Raw genomic sequence first — 23637 nt, 5'->3', positions numbered from 1 at the left:
TTGCCCAGGCTGGTCTCAAACTCCTGGCTTCAAGCAGTCCTCTCACCTCGGCCTCCTAGAGTGTTGGGATTATAGGCATGATCAACCTTGCCTGGCCTATATTACTTAAAAATAAAGCTAAACACAAATGACTGCTTATTGTTGTGCATCTTTTTTTTTGACTTTGCAATACATAAATCCTGCAAATGGTTCTCTGTTGGCTCATTTAGTGTTGCTCAGTTCTTGTAATGGTGGGCTTAGTATTCTGCTCATGGATGGACCATCATGTGTTAAACCAGGTCCCTGTTGATGGGGTTTTAGATTGTAATAGCAGAAGGTGGGAAGCAAACAGTGCTGTAGCAAGCATCTCGATAAGTAGGTTTTCATGCAAATATACTCTCATGTCTGTAGAATAAATTTCCAGAAGTAGTATTGCTGGGTCAAGGAGTGTTTTTCTTTTATTTTTGTTAGCAATTGCTAAATTGCTCTCCATAAAGGTAGTACCAATTTACACTCCCACTTACAATGTGTGACTGTGAGGCAGTGGTTTTCAACCTCAAAACCCCAGGCAAGGAAGAGCTTTTAAGTAAAATAAAAATCTGGAGAAAACTCCTTCTGTGTGAGAGCCTTTTCTACCGCAAAGGGCAGGCTGTAGGGTAGTTCCTGGCATAGCCAGTTAAGACTGTTCATTCCCATTAGCTGCCAACTTGCACATCACTGAAGGGCTCTTGGGTTTTTGGATTCCTGTAGTCAGGTTGTGGTCTGGAAGGTTCGTTCCTGGTAAAGGGTGGGGGCAGCAGCTGCCTTGCCCCTCCTCTGTCAACTTGTTTATCACCAAGTATCTAAGAAACACCAGAAGCTTACCTTCAGGGAGGTTATGTTTTTGGGGGAGCTCAGATGTGACCAGGAGTCCTGTCAACAGGCTTGTGACTTGGATTTCCCAGATCTGTAAGTTGATGTCATTTCTGTCTTTTTTTTTTTTTTTTTTTTGGAGACGGAATCTTGCTCTGTCGCCCAGGTTGGAGTGCAATGATATGATCTTGGCTCACTGCAGCCTCTGCCTCCCAGGTTCAAGCGATTCTTCTGCCTCTGCCTCCTGAGTAGTTGAGATTACAGGCATGAGCCATCATGCCTGGCTAATTTTTGTATTTTTAGTAGAGACCGGGTTTCACCATGTTGGCCAGGCTGGTCTCAAACTCCCGACCTCAGATGATCTGCCCGCCTCAGCCTCCTAAAGTGCTGGGATTACAGGTGTGAGCCACCGTGCCAGGCCAATTGACTTCATCTCTAAAGAGGTTCCCCAGGGAGCTGGGGGCAGGAGGAATGGAGAGTTAGTATTTGATAGGTACAGAGTTCAGTTTGGGAAGATGAAGAAGTTCTGGAGGTAGATGGCAGTGCTGATTGTGCAACATTGTGAATGTCCTTCAAACCATTGAACTGTACACTTAAAAATGGTTGACATGTTAGCTGGGCATGGTGGCGTGTGCCTGTAGTCCCAACTATGATACTTGTGAGGCTGAGGTGGGAGAATCACTTGAGCCTGGGAGGCAGAGGTTGCAGTGAGCCAAGATCATGCCACTACACTCCAGCCTGGGTGACAGAGCAAAACCCTGTTTCAAAAACAAACAAATGGAAGGTTGACATGGGCTGAGCATGGTAGTCCAAGCCTGTAATCTCAGTGACTCAGGAGGCAGAGGTGGGAGGATTGCTTGAGGCCAGGAGTTAGAGACCACCCTGGACGACATAGACCTTTTCTCTACAAAAAAAAAAATTTGTTAAAGTCAGATGTAGTGGTGCGTGCCTGTAGTCCCACCTACTCAGGAGGCTGAGGCAGGAGGTTTGTTTGAGCCAGGAATTCAAGGTTGCAATGACCGGTAATCATGCCCCTGCACTCCAGCCTGGGAGACAGAGTGAGACCCTGTCTCAAAAATAAATAAATAAAAATAAAAAAGTTAATATGGTAATTGTTATTTTATGCGTATTTAACCACAAACACAAAAAAGGTATGATTCACTGTAGCTATCATCTCATGAACAAAAGGAACACTGAGAAGTAGGAAAGATCTAAGAATAAAGAAACTAAGTGGAGCTTTTTGATTTTTGTTCTTTTGTTTTGACACATGGTCTTGTTCTGTTGCCCAGGCTGGAGGGCATGATCATGTCCTACTGCAGCCTCAAACTCCTGGGTTTGAGAGATCCTTCTATCTCAGCCTCGTAAAGTGTTGAGATCGCAGGTGTGAGCCACCATGCCCCGCCTAATTGTAGCTCTTTGAACAGCTTGGCCCATTAGCCATGTTCTCATTTCTCCTTGAACTGGTGAGAGCTTGGCCAGGCCTGGCGCTGACCTGCTCACTGGGGTTTGGGAGTCAGCAGAGAGGCCTCTGAGGGCTGGAGCCAGAGTCAGCTCCCCAGAGAAGGAGCCTGGGCTGGGCCTGGAGAAGCTGTGTGTTCTGAGAAAAGATTCTGTTCTCTGACTTGGGAGACCTGGGGCTGTCTCATTTCTCTGTTTTTAAACAAGAAGTGTGTCCTTGGCCTGCTGCCGGATGTTTTGGAGGCTGGTTCAAGTGAAGCACCCAGTGATCTGGGTGTGGTCTTCGTTATGATTTTCCAATTTCCCCAGGGGCTCAGATAACTTTTGCAAAAAGAGCAGGTGAGCAGAGCAGATGTTTGTTTAGAATGACATGGTGGCTCAGAGTAGGTGCTCAAAGAGGTTGTCTCTGCTGGGGCTGTGGGGTCTGACCGGCAGGGAGGAGCTTTGCAGAGGTATTGCGTGGCCTCTGCACAGCCATCCTGCCTCACTAAGGTGCTAGGTGTTGTACCAGCAAAGGTCATCATCCCAGACTGTAATTACTTTCAGTAAACACGTGCCACTAAATCTCAGTGCCTTTAGAGGGTGTGGATGTGAACTCACTCTCACTGGCCAGGGTGTGACTAACAGTGAATTAGCTTTATGCTACATCTGACTGAGGGCTCTGACTCTTCCATAATCCACTCTCCATATGAGAGGTCTGTGGTCATCACTCTACTTGCAGAGAGAGAGGCACTAGTCCTATAGAAGACCAGGGAACCCCTATTGCACTCTTGACCACAAGGAGGCTGCTGCCCCGAGCCAGTGCCTGCCAGCCAACCTGTGAGTATTAGACCAGGATGCTGCTTAGACCCCTGTTGTCTTACCCCTCCTTTCACAGCCAAAACACAGATTCCAGGAGGTGAGGGGCTGTCCAAGCTCACAGCCAGTTGGAGTCAGAACTGGCTCTTGAACCCAGTCCGTGAACTCAGGTCCTGAATGCTCTGGTTGGGACATTTTAAATCTTAGAGGATGTTAGTTATTAGGTGACCTTAAATCTGCGGGTTCATATTTGACAAAACCAAAGCCAGGCCTTTGCTGCAGGTGTGCCCTCAGAAGGCCCTTGTCAGCTGTGCAGCAAAACCCCGGCAGGCCATGTAGACACCTGTGATGAGTTTCCCTTTGACTCACCGGTTGTCAAGTAGGTAACATGACTTCACCATATTCACAGGGCAGTATGGTTGCTGAGCTGACACAGCCTCCTCACGTGGGTGGCAAGCGTATGCTTCCCATTAAGAAAATTGCTACTTTTGAACGGGCTCCCAACAGAACTTTTTCTCGCTTACTAAAAGTAAGAAAATAATAATAAAACAAGCCACCCAACACCCCAAACTCAAAAAAAAAAAAAAAAAGAAAGAAATATTTAACACCGACCCAGAAAAAAACCTCTGTATTCAGCCGGATATTAGTGCTCATGGAGCCACATGGATAGAACGAAGAAATTCTCATTTAGGTGCGATTATGATCACCATCCTCCATCCTTCTAGATAGAGCACAACCTTTAGTTATGCTATCTAATCCTTGTCCCTACCTCCCGAGTGTGCCAAAGCTTAGGCAGAAGCTGCTTCAAACACAAATGAACTGTGCTGAATTTTCCTCTGAGAATTCTCAGCGGTCCCAGGAGATCACTGGAGAAATCCCCCAGGTGGCCACAGAATCAGAGCTGTCTTGCTGCGTTAAGTCTTGTTGGAGCACTTGAGTCCTGAAGAGGCCCTTGATAAAGGGAATAGTTAGACTATTGTCATCATTGCTGAGCCCAGATAGATCTGGGAGTGGGAGCTGGAGATCTCTGCCCCTGACCTGGAGGTGACTGAAGCTGACAGCATGGGCACAGGCCACAGGGACACAGTTGAGTGACACTGTTTCACATCCCTGCAGCCTGGCCTCCATCAGCACTAAGGCACAGCATTTGCGGAAGGGCCATGTGTTCGACAATACTTACCGCATCCAGTAGCCAGATGGTCTAAACAACCCATCAGTGGTATGGTATGTAAATATTTTCCGTCATTATCATGGTCCTGCCATATTGACATTAACGAGGATGAAGAATTACTCTGAGGAGCTCTCCATTAAGAGCCAGTCAGGCCGCAGGCGGGGCTACAAAGCTATCCCTACACCCTGGAGGCTGACAGCTTTCCAGGCTAGCTTGGTTTCCTCTTGCTGCCTCCTGCCCAGGCACAAATTGCCTCACACACTGGCCCCGTGGACATTCCCCTCAGAGCTCTTCCCAAGCACAACGTTTGTTTCGCATCATGAACTAATATGTTTTCCACTATTGGGAAGAGCTTTGTGACCCAGCATATTTCCCTCTTTGCTTTGCCTACCAGGAAGCACACAGGTAAGATTTTTACTTATTTGCTTTTAGATTGTTCTCAATTTGGAACCTTGATAGAGATTTTCTCCCTCCTATTTGGTTGCTTTCTTTCTTTGCTCATCTCATGTTTGGTGGGAAAATGTGATGAGTCTATGTTGTAAGGTTTTTGGAAGCAGGCAGTATGAATAGAGCTTTAACAGGTTCCCATCATGATTGCAGAGTACAGAACTGGTCTGTATCCAATCTCCCTGAACAATCACCTAGACTGGTAGTTCTAAGAAGGCTAAAATTAGACCTCAGCCTAATTCTCTTATGTATCTCCTACATATCTGACACTTAGTATCAATTTGGTGAATGTATTAGTTAAGTAATGCTAACTGCTAGACAATCCTCTAGTCTCAGTGGCTTATCACAATAAAGGCTTATCCCCACTCTTGTCTTAGATGAATTTCATACTCTATGAGTGACCTCCATGTGGTGAATTGGGGACCCAGGATCCTTTCATACTGTGGCTCTCCCATCCCCTGGGGCTCCCCTGGAGTTCTCCAGTGAATCTGTGCAGTCAGCTGACTGGTAAGCAGAGAAAGAGGGAGCATAGGAGATTGCGTGGGGCATTCTGGGGGCCAGGCTTTGAAGTGGTGGACCTCCCCTACTCATATAACTAGTCCCATAGCCTCACCTAGAGTCCAGGGGGCTAAACATGTGATTTAGGAAGAGGAAATTGGACCAAGCCAGAGTCTGCCACAGTGAGATATTGAACAATGAATGAACAAATCCATGAAGGACACAGAGAGCAGAGCAGGGCTCCAGGAGCACACATGTGAGGAGCCCAGTGAGCACATGTGTCTGCCTTGTAAACCCAGATGCAAGTCACTGGACTTGGTGCAGGGCTTTGGATTATAGGCCAGCATTTCCTTCTGTCCAAATCATAGGATTGTAGAATGTTGGAGCCGAACTGAGAGCGCCCTTTCAGAGATCACCACGCCCAGCCTCCTTACACTACAGATGAGGAAACAGAGGCCCAGTGAGCAGAGCTGACTCACCCAGAGTCAGCAGCCAGAACTCTGGTCTCAATCCCATGCCAATGATCACTTCACTTCTCTCAGGGAATCCCATCCATATCTCTGTCCACAATGTGCAAACCCCTGCTCTGCACAGAGAGATGGAGAGTCATGTAATTAAGTGACAGCTTGAGTTGATCATCTGATGGCCTGCTTACTTCATAGGATCATTGGAGAAATTCCCCAGCCTCACAACAGCTCTTTGAAACTCAGCACCAGCTTCATTTCAGCATTCACTCCATTGGGATATTGGGAGTGGAAGACTACTCTTCCTAAGACTCATTTAAGCACTAGTATCTCTCAGCGACTCTCATATGTGAGGATGCAAAAGGTCTTCATGAGTCTTATGATAGGAATAGAAATTCCTGCAAACCCGCTAGAGAGCTTGGCCACCGTCAGTTACCTATTGCTGCTTAACAGAGTGCGTCTAAACATAGTGATGCAAAACACTAGCCATTTTATTTATTTGCTCACAATGTGGCAATTTGGGCAGGGCCCAGTGGTAAGCTTAGCTCATCCCTGCGCCACTGGTGTCAGCTGGAACAACTTGACTACTTGAGGTGGAGGACCCATTGACAAGGTGGCTGGCTGCACTCCTGTGGCTGGTGAGGTGGTACTGGTGTTGGCTGTATCTGCTAGGGCTGCTGACTGGGACATCTGTTCCCCTCCTCATCACCCCTTGGGTGAGGTACAGGTGGTTGGCTTCTTACCTGGCTTCAGCTTCCCTAGAGTTCAAATGCAGAAGCATCCAGGCCACCACCACCACTTCATTCTCCTCACCCCTCCCCCTGCCTTTTTTTTTTTTTTTTAAAACAAGGTCTTGCCCTGTCACCAGGCTAGAGTGCAGTGGCATCATCATGGCTCACTGCAGCCTCAACCTCTTGGGCTCAATGAATTATCCTGCTTCAGCCTCCTGAGTAGCTGAGACGCGGTAGTGTGCCACTGCACCTGGTTAAATTTTGTATTTTTTGTAGAGATGGGCTTTCTCTATGTTGCCCAGGCTGGTCTTGGACTCCTGCCCTTAAGTGATCCTCTTACCTTGGCCTCCCGAAGCACTGGGACTACACATGTGAACCACCGCTCCTGGCCAGAATGTCCGTCTTTTTTAAGGCTAACATTCCATTGTGTGGATAGACTACATTTTTTATCTGTTCATCTGTTTGTGGATGCCTGGATTGTGCCCACCTTTTGGCTATTGTGAACATTGCTGCTGTGAACATTGGTGCACAAATACCTGTTTGCATCCTGCTTTCAATTCTTAGCCAGGCCTCCCTAAGCTTAGAGGTACAAATCTGGCACAGTGTTACTTCCACCGCATACTGTTGGTTAAAACAGGCCACAAGGCCAGGCTAGATTAAAAGGGAGGGGACTCCACGAGGGCATGGCTCATTGAAAGCCATCAAAGTAACAGTCCTTGACAACCACCCTGGGAAAAGATCTTTGCAGACCCACTCACACAAACCCTTCCAAAGCCTGGCTGTGCTGCTGGATGCCCCTGGAATATCCAGGTTCCCATGGCCCAAGCAAGGTCCTACTGGAGCCACTCAAGCCAGATCCCAACTGTTCCCTCCCTTGGAGAAGGCTGCACGCTTGTGCTGTGTTTTGTATTGCTGATGGTGGTGCCTCCTATTACATAATCTGTTATTTTGCACTGCACAAGGCCCTGGTTACTTGTCAAAAGTTTCTAAAAGCCAGCTGTATCAGCTCCAGGCAACTGGGGGTGCTGCCTCTCCCTCATAGTATTAGTCACTCTGTACTTAGCTAAATTTAACTTTTTATCATCCAAATGATATTTTTGTGGGCTTGGGATTTTACATAATGCTACCAACTGCTGCAGGCTAAGAATTTCTCCTCTTTGTTATGCGCGCGCGTGTGTGTGTATGTGTGTGTATGTGTGTGCGCGTGTGTTGGGTTTTTTCCCTCCATCAACTTCTGCACAATTAAGCAAGGCTTGTTCCGTTTCTCTTCCCTTGCTCTGCTTTCCCAGGTCTGGGTTTGGTTCTTTGGGCTCTGCTTTTGCCACTTGCCAGCAGAGAGAAAAATCACTCCTAACAGCCTTTTAATGGCCCTGCAAATGCTTCCGCCTTCACTGGAGGTCTCTCCACTTTGAAGGTCTCTGAGGGTTTCCCTGCTGCCTCCAATAATCTGGGCTTCTGAAAGAGAAGCTCAGCTCTGGAGTAGAGTGTTTGTTGAAGAAGCTGGAAGGGAGGCGGAGTAGGGTCATGAAATAAGAAATCCAGCCAGCCAGCCTGTCCAAGGCATGGGGTCCATGATGCCAGCTCCTCCTCTCGGCCTGTGGGAGGGTGGGTGATGGTGGAAGCTTCAGAGCTGTTCTTGGGAGAACACAGGGAGGTGGGCCGGTGAGAGGATGGAGACCTAGCCTCAGAAGGGCCTGGAGCAGCACGCAGGGAGCTGGAGACACATCTCAGCCACCTGACTTTCCCTGAGTCCCCGCTGCTCAGAGGCTGTAGCACTCCTGTCCCTCACGCAGGGATCTCGGGTCTACACCATAACTGTGCCTGGGAGGTGCCTCCCTTCATTTTCCTGAGGAGAAAGCTGAAGATCAGCTCAGTGAGGTGAAGCAGCAGTAGTAATCACAGCAGTAGCAAAACACCGAGCACTTACTGTGTGCCAGGCATGGTGCTAAGCACTTACTTTTGTTAGCTCATTGACTCTTCAGACATTCTATGAATTAGGTACCAGTATCCACTCTCTTTTTTAAATAGAGAAACCAAGTCCCAGAGAGGTTAAGCAGGTTGCTTGAGTGAGGCCTCGTAACTGAAATGGAGGGCCACATTTCAGAACCCATCTACCTCCCGGACTCCTCTTGCCACCCACTTCTGTGGCCTCTTCTAGGCTACATGGCTTTCCAAGGGGCACACTGGGACAAAGGGGAGAGATGGCACTTGGACTGTGCTCATTTCCTGGCGTTACTGGGCTGATTCCAGCCTGATTCCGGCCTGATCTAGTTGCCAAGTTCCTCCCATGCAAGCTGTCTTTAAAATAAAGCAGGGTGTATATGTATAGGCGGTCTCTGGGAGGATTAGCCAGAAACTGGAATTTGCCTCTGGGCAGGGAACTGGGTGCTGGGGAACAGGGACAAGAGAGAAACTTACTCTCACCCTCTACCCATTTTATCCTTTTGAGTTTTGAAAGGTTTCAAAATACAGATGCATTCCTTGTCTTAAATTAAGTGATGTTATCTTATTAAAAAATTAGGAACAACTAGGTATATACCCAAAATAATTGAAAACAAATGTTCACACAAAAATTTGTACAGCAGTGTTCACAGTAGCATTTATTCGCAATAACCAAAAGGTGGAACCAACCCAGATGTCCTTTGATGGATGAATGGATAAACAAGGTGTAGTGTATATAATAGAATGTTACTCCGTCGTAAAAAGAAATGAAGTACCAACACATGCTATAACATTGGTGAACCTCAAAAACATTATGCTAAATGAAGGATGCCAGACACAAAAGGATACATATTATATGATTCCATTTACGTGAAGTGTCTAGAATAGGCAAACCCATAGAGGCAGAAAGATTAGTGGTTGCCAGGGGCAGGGAGGAGGGGAGGATGGGAAGTGACTACTTACGGGTACAAGCTTTCTTTCTGGGGTGATGAAAATGTTCTGGTATCAGATAGTGGTGATGGTTGTACAACACTGTAAGTAGACTAATAACCATTGACCTATATACTTTGAAAGGGTGGGGTTTTGTTGGGTTTATAGATGGTCTTGCTGCGTCACTCAGGCTGGAGTGCAGTGGTGTGATCACAGTTCACTGTGGCCTTGATCTCCCAGACTCAAGTTATCCTCCCAACTCAGCCTCCTGAGTAACTGGAATTACAGGCATGTGCCACCAGACCCAGCTAATTTATGAATTTTTCTAAAGATGGGGGGGTCTCACTATGTTGCCCAGGCTTGTCTTGAACTCCTGAGCTCAAATGATCCTCCTGCCTCGGCCTCTCTAAGTGCTGGGATTACAAGCATGAGCCATGGCACCTGGCTAAAAGGGCGGGTTTTATGGTGTGTAAATTATATCTAAATTGAAAAAAATTAGGAACCATGCCTCCAGATGGAGTCAAAGGCCATGGTCTGTTGTCAGCACTCTGGACAGTTTGCCGTGGTGCCACCTACCATACGTATGGGTCTCTCTCTACCCATTCTTTAGCCACCTGCCTCACGGTCGCCATGTCAGCGGAGGCTGGAGACAGCAGTGTTTAACTTCGGCAGCACTACCCACTCATTTGGAACTTATACTTTCCACAAGGGCCAGCCTGAGACGTGTGGACATCTGGGCAGGCTAGTAGCTGGCACCCCATCAAACTGGTATTCTTTAAGTGTTTGTTTGACATTTATTTAGTGGGGATGAGGAGAGACTGATATTCTATTAATAGGAATCATATAGAGAAACAGATTCACTTGCTAATTCACTTCCATGGACTGAAACAGAGTCAGGGATCTGAAAAATTTTGAGGAAAGCGATTCTGACTTCTGTTGTTCTTGTCTCCTAAGGTATATTTTTGTTTTGTTTTTCTTTCCCCTGCAGTTTTCCAAATCATTCAAGAAGTATATTGAAGATTTAGGCCAGGCACGGTGGCTCACACCTGTAATCCCAGCACTTTGGGAGGCCGAGGTGGGCGGATCACGAGGTCAGGAGATAAAGACCATCCTGGCTAACATGGTGAAACCCCATCTCTGCTAAAAAATACAAAAAGAATTAGCTGAGCATGGTGGTGGGTACCTGTAGTCCCAGCTACTCGGGAGGTTGAGGCAGGAGAATGGTGTGAACCCGGGAGGTGGAGCTTGCAGTGAGCTGAGATCGCGCCACCTCACTCCAGCCTGGGTGACAAGAGTGAGACTCCGTCTCAAAAAAAAAAAAAAGTGTATTGAAGATTTAGATTTAAAACTTAAAGGAATGAAATGACATTTGTTCCTGGGAAATAGCAACACGATGTATTATTTGGTCTTGGATGCACTGCTCCCCTCCAGGACTGTGACTACACATGTATGGAGCGTACATTACACACAACAAACCCCAGCAAGGAATTATGTTTTGTTGTGGCTTTCCATGTCCCCTTAGGGCAGTGGTCAGGTTCACTGTTTACCATTTATGTGAGGGGTCACTGGAGGAAAACTGAGTTAGCCAGCAGCACATTTTAATTTCTTTCCAGGGATGTTTTGAGCCCCCTGCCCCTAGAGGTCTGTTCCCCAAATAGCTGCCTACTGGGTTGGCTCCTTAGCCTGACCCTGCATTCACTTTTTTCACTTTTAATACTTTTAGTCAGAAACATAATTCCCTTCAGTGCCTCTCTTTGCATTCCGAGAGTGCTTTTTTCTCATAGCCCCTGTGGATCTGATTCTGCGAGGTGTGAGTCACCACTGCCCTTCTCACCTGCCGAGAAGCATTGTGGTGGGCTGGAGCAGGGCTGGACTACCAAATCTGGCTCGCCATTGATGGGTGTGTTACCACGGCAAACCCTCAACCCTCTCAACAGCTTTCCTCACCTCAAACATGGGGAGACTTCAGAGCTGCTGGCCTCAGCTGTGGCCTACGGTGGCTTGTAGAGGCGAGACTGGAAGGCCAGCTTGCTCATGGTCACTGGGAGGGCTGGGACCTGCATCCACCCTGCTGCGGGTGCCTGGGTTGTTTCATTTGTTCTGGGGGTCGAGGGTGTATGTGGGTGTGTACATGTAGCCATGAAGACAAGGGGCTGGGGCAGGACAGCGATGGAGCCTCAGTCCCACAGAGGAGCCTGCACGGGGGTGGGCATGCAGGACGCAGTGGCGGTGGCGGGGTTGGGTGCGTGAAGAGCCGCCCGCTCCCTGCAGCCACACCTCCCACTACTGTGCATTGCTAGCTATCTTCACACCTCCCCAATTCCACTCTTCCTCCTCTGACTCTTACTGTCTGGCCACTCACTTGGCAGTTGATGACTTTGCCATCCCCAGCCACCATTCCATTTCCCTTTGTTTGGGACATGCTTGCCCCTAGCGGGCATGGACTGGTATCTGAGGAGACCCCCACCATGCCTGTCCTCAGCTCTTAAAGCAGGGTTGCCCTGGAATTGGGCATCAGTTCCTGAAACACTCCCAGCTTCCATAACCAGCAGACAAGCGGCCTCTCTGTCATGGTCATTGGAGAGCCCTGTAGGCTGCTACCTGCTCTCTAGGCCCAGGGTCAGGAGGCTTGTATGTGTGTCAGGCAAACAAGAATGTGTGTTGAGCTGCGAGGTGGGCTACCCACCTTGTCTGTGGTCCCTGTAGGAGCCCTGGGTTGGGTGGTGGCTTCAGTGGTACCTGTGAAGACTGTTGTCTCTGAGGCTGTTGGACCTGGGACTCTTTGGAAGTCCGTTTCTCCAGTTTTTTTCATTTTGTTTTGAATGCTTGTCTCTGGCCTCTGTGTAATCAGATCACACTCTGCCCAGCTGGGGGGGCTTGCTGGAAGGCTGGAAGCCATTTGCATCACCCCACAATATGACCACACCCCTGCCCCGGCATCAGGATGCCATCCTCTCGGACTATGTCTCCCTCTCTTCTTCCTGCATTATCTCATTTTCCAGCCTCCCCTCTGTGGTCTGAAGTCCTCCAATCCCAGTGGAGTTCACGAGTGAAAATCAAGGTTTGAGACAGAGCTCCAAGGGGCTTCTGAAATAAGATGGCTTATGGTGTGTGCTGGTAGTCTCAGTTCCCGCTCCCTGAGCAGTTTTCCTAAGTAGAAGGGGTGCCGGGCAATGTTGGGGTGTATCTGTCGCCAATACTGAGTTAGGAACTTGCCTCCTAAATGGTCCTGGACTGGGTCCCTTTGTAAAATGGAGACACCTTTAGTCAGATGTCCCCTGTTCAACCCTCTTGGTCCATCAGCATTGTGAGTCTCCCAGTTGGATTGGTGTGGAGCGATCAGAGTCCAGGTGTCTCACCTCCTCTCCCATTGTGCTTCTCCCTGCAGAATGCTGGCACGTGTGTCCTGGTCCTTGACACCCTTCTGTGAGCCTAGGGACCCATTTCTCCTCCTGTGACAGGGACATCAGTGGAACCGTCTCAGACCCACAGGTAAAGCCGTCCACCTGTGCAGTAGCACCCAACTTCCCAGAGCTGGGGCCCTGCAGGCCACCCTAGCCTTTGGAGTTTGAGGGTACAGAGACTTTATTGCTGTTTCCTTTTTCCCCTAAAAACCGGACTGTTGTTGGGTGCAGTGGCTCACACCTATAATCCCAGCACTTTGGGAGGCTGAGGGAGGAGGATCACTGGAGACCAGGATTTCAAGACCAGCCTGGGCAACATAGTGAGACTGCATCTCTACAAAAAAAAAAAAAAAATTTACTGGGTGAGGTGCCACATGCCTATAGTCCCAGCTACTGGGGAGGCTGATATGGGACGATCACTTGAGCCCAGGAGTTCGAGGCTGCAGTAAGCCATAGTCGCACTATTTCACTCCAGCCTAAGTAACACAGTGAGACCGCGTCTCTTAAAAAAACACTAAAAACCTGACTTTATCTGATTAATGTGGGGTAGATTGTATTTATTGATTATGCTTTTTCAAATATTGACTTCTCTTCACTAAATAGGAAAGACCGATGTTTTGCCTCTGGTAGCTTTCGATTCCAAATATGATAAAAACTCCTTGGGTCAGCCTTTGAGTCCCCAACGGCTGCTAGTCTCCTGTTTATAGAACACCCCAGGGTGGCTCTTTTCTGTTTGCTGTTGAGGCTCAGCCTGACCTGCTCTTCCCTTAGTACATGGAACAGGACAGGCAGGAGTTTTGCTTCTTCTGTGCCTTGGCTGGGAAGCTCAGGCTCTGGCTACTCCCTGGCTTTGGCAGAGAGCAGAGGCTGGGCTGCTGCCTTGCTCAGCTGCCCACAAGTCATGGTCAGTGGCCCAGAAACAAGCATGAGTGTGTTTTTTAATGCACCATCCCTCTGGATGCACAGTGAGAAACCAAGGCTGAGTGGAGGGCAGGCCTGAGCCTCTGTCTTGAGTCTCAGGGAGTGCCAGGTCTAGAGATTGAAAGGCCCAGGGAGATGCAGTCTCTCCCCTCCCACCCCCAGCTGACAGCAGGAGCCCCTGGCCTCCCAAGCTTCTTTCCATTTCGTATTTCTGAGTCTCAGGCACAAACCCTGGCCTTGGCCTCATTTTCCATGCCAAGGCCTTTATTGGGTGGAACAGGAGGTAAAGTGATTTTTCCTTCTTTTTTTCTAAATTTTGATGAATCCTTCTCCCTGTGCACTCATTGGCTAGTTTCAGCTTTGGAGGCACGGAGGATGGATGTTCCATCAAGGGAAGCTAGCAAAGCCAAGTTGAGGATGCTGGTGGGGATTAATGGTTTAATGTACCCAGCCCCTGCTGCATGGGGCTAAGTCCCACAGTAACCATGAGCTGTGCCTGTTAGGGTCCCTTTTTACACAGGAAGCCGAGGCTCAGAGATGGCAGATATCAGCTCCAGGTTGCACAGCTAGTCAGTAGTGGGATTGGGATTGGACCGAGTCTTGACTTGGAAGCACATGGCATGGTTTTCCAAATTTGGCCCGTGACTCACAGGGCCCTTGGTTCAGCCCAGGCTCAACCGTCACTTGCTGTCTGATCTCAGGTAAGTCCCCTCCTTTCTCCAGGTGCCCTCATCCTCTCTGGGAAGACGGGGCACATTTTGATGGGGCCTCTTAAGTTGCCTCTGGCTCCATAGTTCCAGGCTGGCACTGTGGGCTGTTATCTTCTCTAATTGCTCATTCTTTTCAGTTGCTGTGAAAAGGCCTCCAAGTGCTAAGAAGAGAGAGTGCTATGTTGTATTTTTTGTTTTTCTGTTTTGTTTTAATTCACTTTCCAAGGTGTCCCAGCTACTGGGAGTGGGTGTAGGGAAGGGCGCATAGTAACACTCAGCCCTGACTTGCAGCTTCTCCAGGGGTCACTTGGGTTCTGCGGGGTTGGGGCCTCATGGTTGTCCTGTTGCCAAAGGTCTTGGCTGCCAAGTCGAGGCAGGGCCCAGTGAGAGCTCTTCTGCCCTGCATGGCCTGAGCACTGACATTGCTCTGAGGGACCCTGCTTCAACACGGCCTTGGTCTCCTGTCTCCTTTCTTATAGGAAGGAGGTTCTTTTCCTTCTTAACAACTGCATTCCAGAGTGCAGTGACTTTGCAGAGACCATGGCCTTGCAGCCCACCTCATCCGAAGGTCTTCACTTAGACCTAAAATATCTTCAGGAATTGTTCTGCTCCACTCATTTGTCCATAAAGTATTTATTGTTACTTAGTATGCACCAGGGACTATTCCAGTTGCCAGAGATGCCACTGTGAACAGGCGTCCTGCCCAGACAGGCATCCCTGCCCGCATCTAGTTTATATGCTGGTACATTCTCTGCGCTTTGCTTATGCAGTTCCAGCATGCTGAAGTTCCCTCTTCCCACCTCTACCTGTCAGGTTCCTGTTTCCCCTTCCAAGCCCATTTCAAACAGCTCCTTTCCTCTAAATTTCTTTGCAAGACCTGGGTCCACATTAGCCTCTTCTTCCTCCCTCTGTGCTGTCACGGCATACTGCTTGAACCTCATAGAATTCTTGGCATCATTTTCCCTGAAATATTTCGGTAAGTGTCTGTGTCTGCTGTCGGCCTGGGAGCCCTGTAACGTGGGAGACTTGCCTTTGGGTGCCATCCTTTCCCCCCAGATCCTGGACTAGAGAGCTGGTACCACCTGCTTTTCTCAAAACCCACCCAGACCCAGAAAATGGCAGGCTCTATGTGAGGATGATTAGGGTTGCCCCCTCCATGCCTCTGCACCCCTGCTTGGGAGTTTGTGGCATAGTGACCACCAGGCCCTGGTAGCAAGAGTCATGGGGTGGAGGGAGGCCACACTCCCTGGGGTCGGCTAAGAATGAGATATTTCCTTCTCCTCTCTCCTCCACAGGGGACTGAGGAAGGAAAGGGCTCAAGGACCAGGGTTTATTTTTAGAAAAGCTCCTTGCTGTGGAGGAACCCAGAGGCCTTCCTTCCAGAAGGTGGGGGTGGCAGGTGGTGGGTGGGGGTAGCTGGGGTTGTGTCTCCTAGTGCTGCCTGGCTGTCTTTCACAGAAGGGGTCTGCCTTAAAGATGAGGGTCCTAGCCAAGGAGATTATTTGTCCTCAGCCCCCACAGTTGAAGACATTTGCCATTTGGCATTGGTGAGCAGAGCTTCTGGCATTGCCAAGAGCCTCAGTGTCCCTCAGGCAGGAGCTCAGCAGGGAGGGTCCTGGGCCCAGGCAGTGGCTTCCTTCCGGACTCGGACTCCCCGTGGCTCAGGCAGGGAGGGGCACTTCCTGCCATTGTCTCTGTGACAGGCCTCAGAAGGTCACTGTCTCCTGAGGAGAAAGAGAGCTCATGACATGGGCAGGGCCTCAGACCACAGCAGCAACGACACAAACTTTCCAGGGCACGTCCCTACCTCCCCATGCTGTACCCCCACCCCCACCTCCAGCCCTTTGGATGAAGTTCCATCCCAGGCGAAGAAGGGGCTTCTCTCCACCTGCAGCAGCATTGGAGCCCTACCCATAACGAGGGCCTTACTTCTTAGTCTCTCCTCTCAGGCAGCCCCAGGTCCCACATGGGAACATGGGCCTGTCCGTCCCTGTGAGGTTTAGGTCTGTGATAAGTCTCACATGTTAGAAGGCTGCCCAGAGAGCCCAGAGCATGCGGAGGCTATGGAGAGGAAGTAGAGGGCTGAGCACCCTCATGCCTGGAGCAAAGATGCTGCCCTGAGGTCTGCAGAGAGCTCCTCCTCAGTTCCTTTGCTGTCCCCACAGAGCTTGGTAGGAAGCTGGGCACAATCTGATGACCCATGTCATGCCCTGGCCAGCTCTGTCACCTGTGCCCCTCCTGACTGCTCCTGTCTATATTTCATTTATCGACATGGTTCTTTGACACACACCGGACGCTGCTCAGTACGCGGGGCTTCAGCCAGAAATTGCTGGCTCTTCTCAGTCTCCTCTTCTTCCTGTTCCCCGGAGCTCTGGGGACCCACCCCTACATTTGCCTTGTTTGCTCTGATGCAGCATGTCTTCCTGAGACTGTACTTTCTTTTCTTCCTTTTTTTTTTTTTAAGGAATTATTTATTTACTTATTTTAGAGATGGAGTCTTGCTCTGCCACCCAGGCTGGAGTGCCGTGGTGTGATCATGGCTCACTACAGCCTTGAATTCCCAGGCTTAAGCAATCCTCCCACCTCAGCCTCCTGTGTAGCTGGGACTACAGGTACATGCCACCACACCTGGCCCAGAATGTATTTTATTTTCAACCAGGTGGCAGAAGCCAGCATTCCTCTGGCTTGTGTTGCATTGTGCTTCAGAAGGATGTCCTCTGGCTGCTGTGTTGAGAGCAGGCTAGCTGGGGTGAAGAGAGGAAGCAGGGGGCCTGTGGTGAGACGGTTGTGTTTCTGGGCGATGCTTTTGGTCACTTGTTGAGGTTTGCACAGGCATACCATGCTTGCCGGGGAATGGGCATGGGTCTGTTTCACTTGCGCTGTTCAGGATGGGCAGGGCCAGGAAGGAAGCTGGCCTGGCCTCCCTGAGGGCGTGTGAGGCCAGGTACCCTGCTGTCTCAGTCAGTCGTGGTCTGGGGCCGGGGGTTTCTCTGGATCTCTGCCTGCAGGTTCTTAGCATGGGAAACTCTTTCTCACCACCTTTCTTCTCTTTCTTCCTCTCGTTTCTGTTTTTCCTTGGCTAGCTCCTGTCTTCGGTTCATTTCCGGTACTTCTCCATGGTGGGTGTCCAGTGTACCCATGTTGATGACCTCATCCCGCCTGCAAGGAGGCAGCTGGAGGCATGAGGGCTCAGCACTCCAGGTGCCTAGAGGCATTCCCGTATGCGCTGAGTCTTCATGCCTCCCGGTAGCCAGGTGTCGTAAGCAGGAACTTTCTGGATCTGTGTCCCTTGTGTCACTTCCTTTCTTTGTTTCTTCACACACTTCCTGAGACACGAACCCTGCCTGGAACAATTGCTTTTGTTCCTGGAGACAGTGTTCAGAGCTTGGAATTCTCAGAGGGATTCCTGAGATGGCACCATTCAAGCCCAGGGGTTGAATAGCTTGAGACTCTTCATTTCAGCAGCATGATTGACCCCTCAGTGGATCAACAGCGATTCATTCCACTCATATTTAGTGAGTACCTACCATTCTAGGAGCTGGGCATAAAGATGTGATAAAATGTTAAAAACTTCTGGCCCTCCTGGGGCTTGTATTCTAGTCGGGGGTAGACACTCGATAGACAAATAGGCAGTAAAACCTGTAAGCACATCAGATGGTGATCAGAGCTGCAGAAGCAGGGGAAAGGAAGGCCTCTCAAGTTGGGGACATTTAGGTGAAGACCTGAAGGAGGTGGGGAGTGAGCCAGGACGGTAGCTCAGGGAGAAAGGCCCTGAGGCAGGAGCTTGTCCAGGATGTTAAGGAAACTGGAGTGAGTGAGGGGAAGAGAAGCAGGGGAGGAGGTCGGAGAATATTGAGGGCCCCCTTGTTGGCTGTATCAGGACTTTGGCCCTGACTCTGAGTGACCTGAAGCTTCGGAAGTGTTTGAGCAGTAGAGGGTCAGGATCTGAATTGTGCTTTAAAAGGATGGTTTCTGGCTATGGTGATGAGAGCAGGCTGGATGGGAGGAAGGGAGGAAGCTGGGGGACTGTGGGGAAACAATTGCAATAGGGAGAGGCAGTGGATGTGTGGGGGCTGCAAGCCTGTTGGGCCCCAGGTATGTTCTAAAGGTAGAGCCAGGCTGGGCGTGGTGGCCCTAGCCTGTAATCCCAACACTTTGGGAGGCTGAGGCAGGCGGATCACCTGAGGTTGGGAGTTCAAGACCAGCCTCCAGCCTGACTAACACGGAGAAACCCTGTCTCTACTAAAAATACAAAAATTAGCCAGATGTGGTGGTGCATGCCTGTAGTCCCAGCTACTTGGGAGGCTGAGTCAGGAGAATCACTTGAACCCGGGAGGTGGAGCTTGTGGTGAGCCAAGATCACGCCATTGCACTCCAGCCTGGGCAACAAGAGTGAAACTCTGTTTCAGCATACATACATACATACATACATACATACATACAAATAAATAAAAAAATAAATGTAGAGCCTAGAGGAATTCTGAGGCATTGGGTGCCCCTTGCTTAAAAGAAGAAGACGCGAGAAGTCATCTAGGCCGACCTTTACACCTAACCCACTGGAAAACTGAGGCCTAAGAAAAGAAGTGACTTGTCCAAAGTTTCATGGCAAACTGGCTAGTTGCAGAGCCAAGATTTGGGCCTCTGGAATGCAGGTCCAGTGTTTTTACAGCTGAAACAATGAATGGTTCCAGTGAAGTTGAGGTCCAAGGAAAGAAAGACTGGCCCCAGGGTCCCAGAGCCAAGCCGCAGGGTCCTGACAGCACCTACAGTGGCCAGGGTGGCAGCCTCCACTGGTTGGCAGGAGCCTGAGGCTTTGTGAGCTGAGGATTCTTGGCACTCTGGGCCTTCAGCAGCTCTCTATGGACCAGCATTTTGACCTTAGCTCTGCTGAAGTCTTGACGATGTCAGGCCTTGGACAGATCAAAGTCAGTGCTCCTGTGCATTATTCACTTGGCTGGTGCCGAGCCTCCATGGAGTGTCAGGCCTGAACAAATAAGAGAGTCTTGCTGTCAAGGCGCTAACAGTTCAAGGGAGACAGACGAGCAAACCCAGGGAGCCTGTATGATCAGGGTCATAGGTTCGTGTTAGAGGCATATGCAAGGAAATGGCCAAGGTCAGGGGATCATCACTGTAAGGACAGTCATGAAAACAACTTCTGTTGCTGCCAGATGCCCCAGGGAACACAAACCAGAGGCCTTGTGTCTACCAAGGTGGTTTGTTTAAAACCATGATTCAGTTAGCCTGGTGTGGTGGTGTTCACGTGTAGTCCCAGCTACTCAGGAGGCTGAGGTGGGAGGATTGCTTTAGGCCAGGAGGTCAAGGCTGTAGTGAGCTATGATTACCTCATTGCACTCCAGCCTGGGCGACAGAGTGAGACCTGTCTCTAAATAAACAAATTCATGATTCAGTCTCTTGGAATACAACAGGCAAAGAAGGTCGGTGGGGGCTGAGATCTGACTGCCCTACAGGTAACTGTGTCACCAAGAACAGGTTTCCCTTAAACCGCCAGGACCATACATACACTTAGGTTGATCACTGTGGGGTGTCCTCGCATTACATCGGATAACTCCCCTTTGCTTCTTTGTGAAGAAAGCTGGTACTTTTCTTTTTTAGTGTGCAAGGCTGCACTAATGACAAGTTTTAAGGTCTCCTGTGGCTGGTGGGATTTGGAATGAGACCTGTGAAGTTCCCAGCTCAGCATGGGAAGAATCAGGTGTTGTCTTTACATGTCTCAGCATGAGGGCTGCCTGTGGGGGATGGGAGGGAAAGATTCTGCTTTTGCTGTCCTGGGAGGAGTTGAATCTATAGGCCAAAGGGGAGGGAAATCCAGTTTGCTTTTTCTTTCAGTCTTTTAATTCATCATCCCCATCACAGTAAATGTATTGTTGAGGAATGACAACTTGGAAATTACTTCCATTGATTGGTGTATGGGCTGCCCCGGTAAACCATTCTCAACTGCCCTTTGCTCTGGTGAATGCCCTGGTGCTCACAGGTGATTACAGGACATGGCTAAGGACACAGTGCCCAGAGGTGGAGCAGGCAGAGCCAGGCTGCTGGAGGCAGGCTAAGGCCTGACTGGGCTTGGTGTTGGGCTAGCCCCATGTCCTTGCAGAAGGTGAGTTCTTAGTGTTTTCTTCTGAGGCTGGATGAGGGAGCGGAGACGGTGAGGAAACTGGAGACAAGCTCTCTGCCCTTAAGTAGCTCAGGGCAGCATCTTCCCCCACAGCACATGTTGTTCAGCCTTTTCCTTCCTCTCCCTAGCCTCCTCCCTCCTGCTCTGGGATGCAGCATTCTAACACACCTTGCTGGGGACTTCCTTGCATTTTCTGTGGCAATTCTCAGGTGTAGACATAGTTCTATGACAACTGAGGTTGAGTGCTATGTTTAGGTTGTGCCTCCAAATTAGTGGTGGGCACTATAATTTTTAAGAATTTGTTTTTTAGAGGCAAGATCACTCTGCCACCCAGGCTGGAGTACAGTGGTGCGATCTTAGCTCACTGCAGTCTCGAACTTGCATGTCACAGATGCATACCACACCCAGCTAAGTTTTTAATTTTATGTAGAGATACGATCTTGCTATGTTGCCCAGGCTGGTCTTGAACTCCCATCCTCAAGTGATCCTCCCACCTTGGCCTCTCAAAGTGCTGGAATTACAGGTATAAGCCACCATGCCGGACTGGTGGTGGGTTTTAGAACTCACTCCACCACCCCCGGAAAAGGGAACTTGATGGCTTGTCCCCATGGAGCTTGCACTAGAGCTTTCTAGGGGACAGGTTCCCAGATGGGAGGAGTGGCGTTAGGTAGGCCACTTAACACATGACAAACATGTACTAAGCACCTTCTGTGTGCCTGAACTGCACTATGTGCCAGAGGTAAAAATAATATGTAAATGTTGTGCTTTGAGGGGCTTGGGAAGGAGAGCCATTTCTCCATTATCCCTCCAGTGCCTGAAATTTCACTACTGATCCCTTATTCCTTTTAGTCAAGCATTGCCCTCTTTCTAGTTTTCATTCAGATGATAAATACTATTGGGAAATATGTTGCATTCACTGATACTTCACTGTGGATGTGTTTATTGAGTGAACCAAGAAGCAGGGCAAGTTGATGACAGTGAGATAGGAGTGCGGAGGTGGCATCTCGGCAGGAGGGAGCTTGTCCTGCATCACAGGTTGGCCCAGGGTCAGCCCACACTATGTCCCACTGCAAGGGGATATTTGAGGTCGTAAGTGTGTGTTTTTGAAGCATTAAAGCATCTCCCAAAAATGGCCTAGGTTTGAAAATACTTTGACCAAAGGAAAGAAAAGAAATAAGAAAACCAGTACAGAGCACCTGTGCACTGTGTCAGGCACTTATTAAGTGCTCAATAAAGAATGTTCTTCCCTAGAACAAATAGGAGTGGCCATGGCTCCTGGCACTTGCAGCTACCTGGGAAAGGTGGCCGTGCACCTGGCTGGCAGAGCTCTCTGATCCATGCCAGTGTGGGGTATGCCTGGGAAAGGTGGCCGTGCACCTGGCTGGCAGAGCTCTCTGATCCGTGCCAGTGTGGGGTATGCCTGGGAAAGGTGGCCGTGTACCTGGCTGGCAGAGCTCTCTGATCAATGTCAGTGTGGGGTATGTGTGGGGAATGGGGCACATGAAATGATCAGTTCCTTCATATGTGAAGTCAGGAAAGGATTCTGGAACCAGGGAGTTCTAGACATTATATGGAGTTACAGAAACACAGTGGAAAGGGTGGCGTTAGATGCTGTTCCTGCCTCAGGTGAGTCTGACTGGGTCTCAGTCTTTTCTGATAGAGAAGAAGAATGGCTAATGCCTTTTCTGGACATTTCGTATGAATGGAGTCATACATGATGTGGTCTTTTGCATCTGTGTCTGGCTTCTTTCACTCAGCATCGTGTTTTCATGGTTCATCCGTGCTGTACCATGTGTCAGTGCTGCATTACTTTATTTATTTATTTATTTTGAGACAGAGTCTCTCTCTGTTGCCCAGACTGGAGTGCAGTGGCGCGATCTCGGCTCACTGCAAGCTCCACCTAGCAGGCTCAAGCGATTCTCCTCCCTCAGCCTCCCAAGTAGCTGGGATTATAGACGTCCGCCACCACGTCCAGCTAATTTTTGTGTTTTTAGTAGGGACGGAGTTTCACCATGTTGGTCAGGCTGGTCTCGATCTCCTGACCTCAGGTGATCCACCTGCCTCAGCCTCCCAAAGTGCTGGGATTACAGGCGTGAGCCACCATGCCCAGCTTGTGTACAAGTTTTTATTGGACATGTTTCATTTCTCTTGTGCATATGCCTACAAGTGGCATTGCTGGGTCACATGGTAACTCTGTGTTCAGCATATTTAAGGAATTGCCGGACTGTTTTCCAGAGAGGCTGCAGCATTTTTTGTTGCACAGTGTTTTATCTGCATGGAGAATTGTATAGTGTGGTGGTTAATGCAGGTTCCAGAACCTAACTGCCTGGGACACCTTGGGCAAGTCTCCTCAACTCACTGCACCTCAGTTTCTTCATCTGTGAAATGCGGACCTTATTAGTCCTTACTGCATGTGATCATGTGGAGGAAAGGAGCGGGTGTCTGCAGAGTCCTTGGTAAGGCTGTGCGCGTATCACCTGCAATTCTTACTTCCCCCGGGCATAGGTGCCCGCACGCCTGGGTGCTCTGTCAGTGGTGTTTTCTGTGGATGTAGAGTTGTCCTTACAGGGCACTGCCTTTTTCAGTGCTTTCTAGTCTTCTGATTGCCCCTGGGAATAGGCCTCCCAGGCTATCAGTGCCTGGCACATCTGTGCATCTCTCTCCTCAGCTGGAGGGCCTTCCTGAGGGTATTGCGCCAGCTGTGGGATCTGAGAGGCTGTGGGTGGGACTTGGAACAGTGCCAGCATGGAGAGACATCTAAATCCAGGCACACAGCGGGACCTGGAGCCAGGCATCCAGGAGCTAGGACCTGTTTGGGTCTTTAAAAAAGCAGCGTGGAGAAAGTTAACCCAGCCCTTAGCTACGTGCCTAGTTCTCCTCTGCACTGGTCTCCTCCTCTATGATCGGCCATGCGGAAGAAGATAGTGTTCAGGCCAGGAGCCTGTGGGAAGTCTGCCAGTGCTGCAGGTGTGGCCCAGAGCCCCCAGGGCTTCGCCAGCCCACAGGCACAAAGGTGGGTCTGCTCCCTCTCCATAGAGGAGTATCCCACTTGTCCTGCCAGCCAAACCCTGGCCTAACAGTAGCTTCCCAATCTTGCTGCACTGGGTGCTCTCCGAGGAGCATAGGGAGGCAGATTCAGAGAGCCAGACTTGCCTTTGCCCTCATCTCCAAAGGAGTTCTGGTATATATGAGGTTTCATT

At 49.6% G+C, this 23637-nt stretch overlaps 1 protein-coding gene across 14 annotated transcripts in view; it reads left to right on the top strand.

Annotated features, from left to right (window-relative positions):
• The window catches only part of PITPNM2 (phosphatidylinositol transfer protein membrane associated 2), a 167185-nt gene that overhangs the window by 27837 nt on the left and 115711 nt on the right, over positions 1-23637 (top strand). For 8 of the 14 annotated variants that reach the window (XM_031650858.1, XM_021923084.2, XM_031650861.1 and 5 more), the window contains one exon: positions 12658-12761. The gene's annotated coding sequence lies outside the window, so the exon portion shown is untranslated. The other 6 variants (XM_021923073.2, XM_009181933.4, XM_021923074.2 and 3 more) reach the window with 6 other exon arrangements.

The sequence above is a fragment of the Papio anubis genome, chromosome 9, assembly GCF_008728515.1.
Source record: "Papio anubis isolate 15944 chromosome 9, Panubis1.0, whole genome shotgun sequence".
NCBI lineage: Eukaryota > Metazoa > Chordata > Mammalia > Primates > Cercopithecidae > Papio > Papio anubis.
This window is presented reverse-complemented; position numbering and strand designations above follow the sequence as displayed.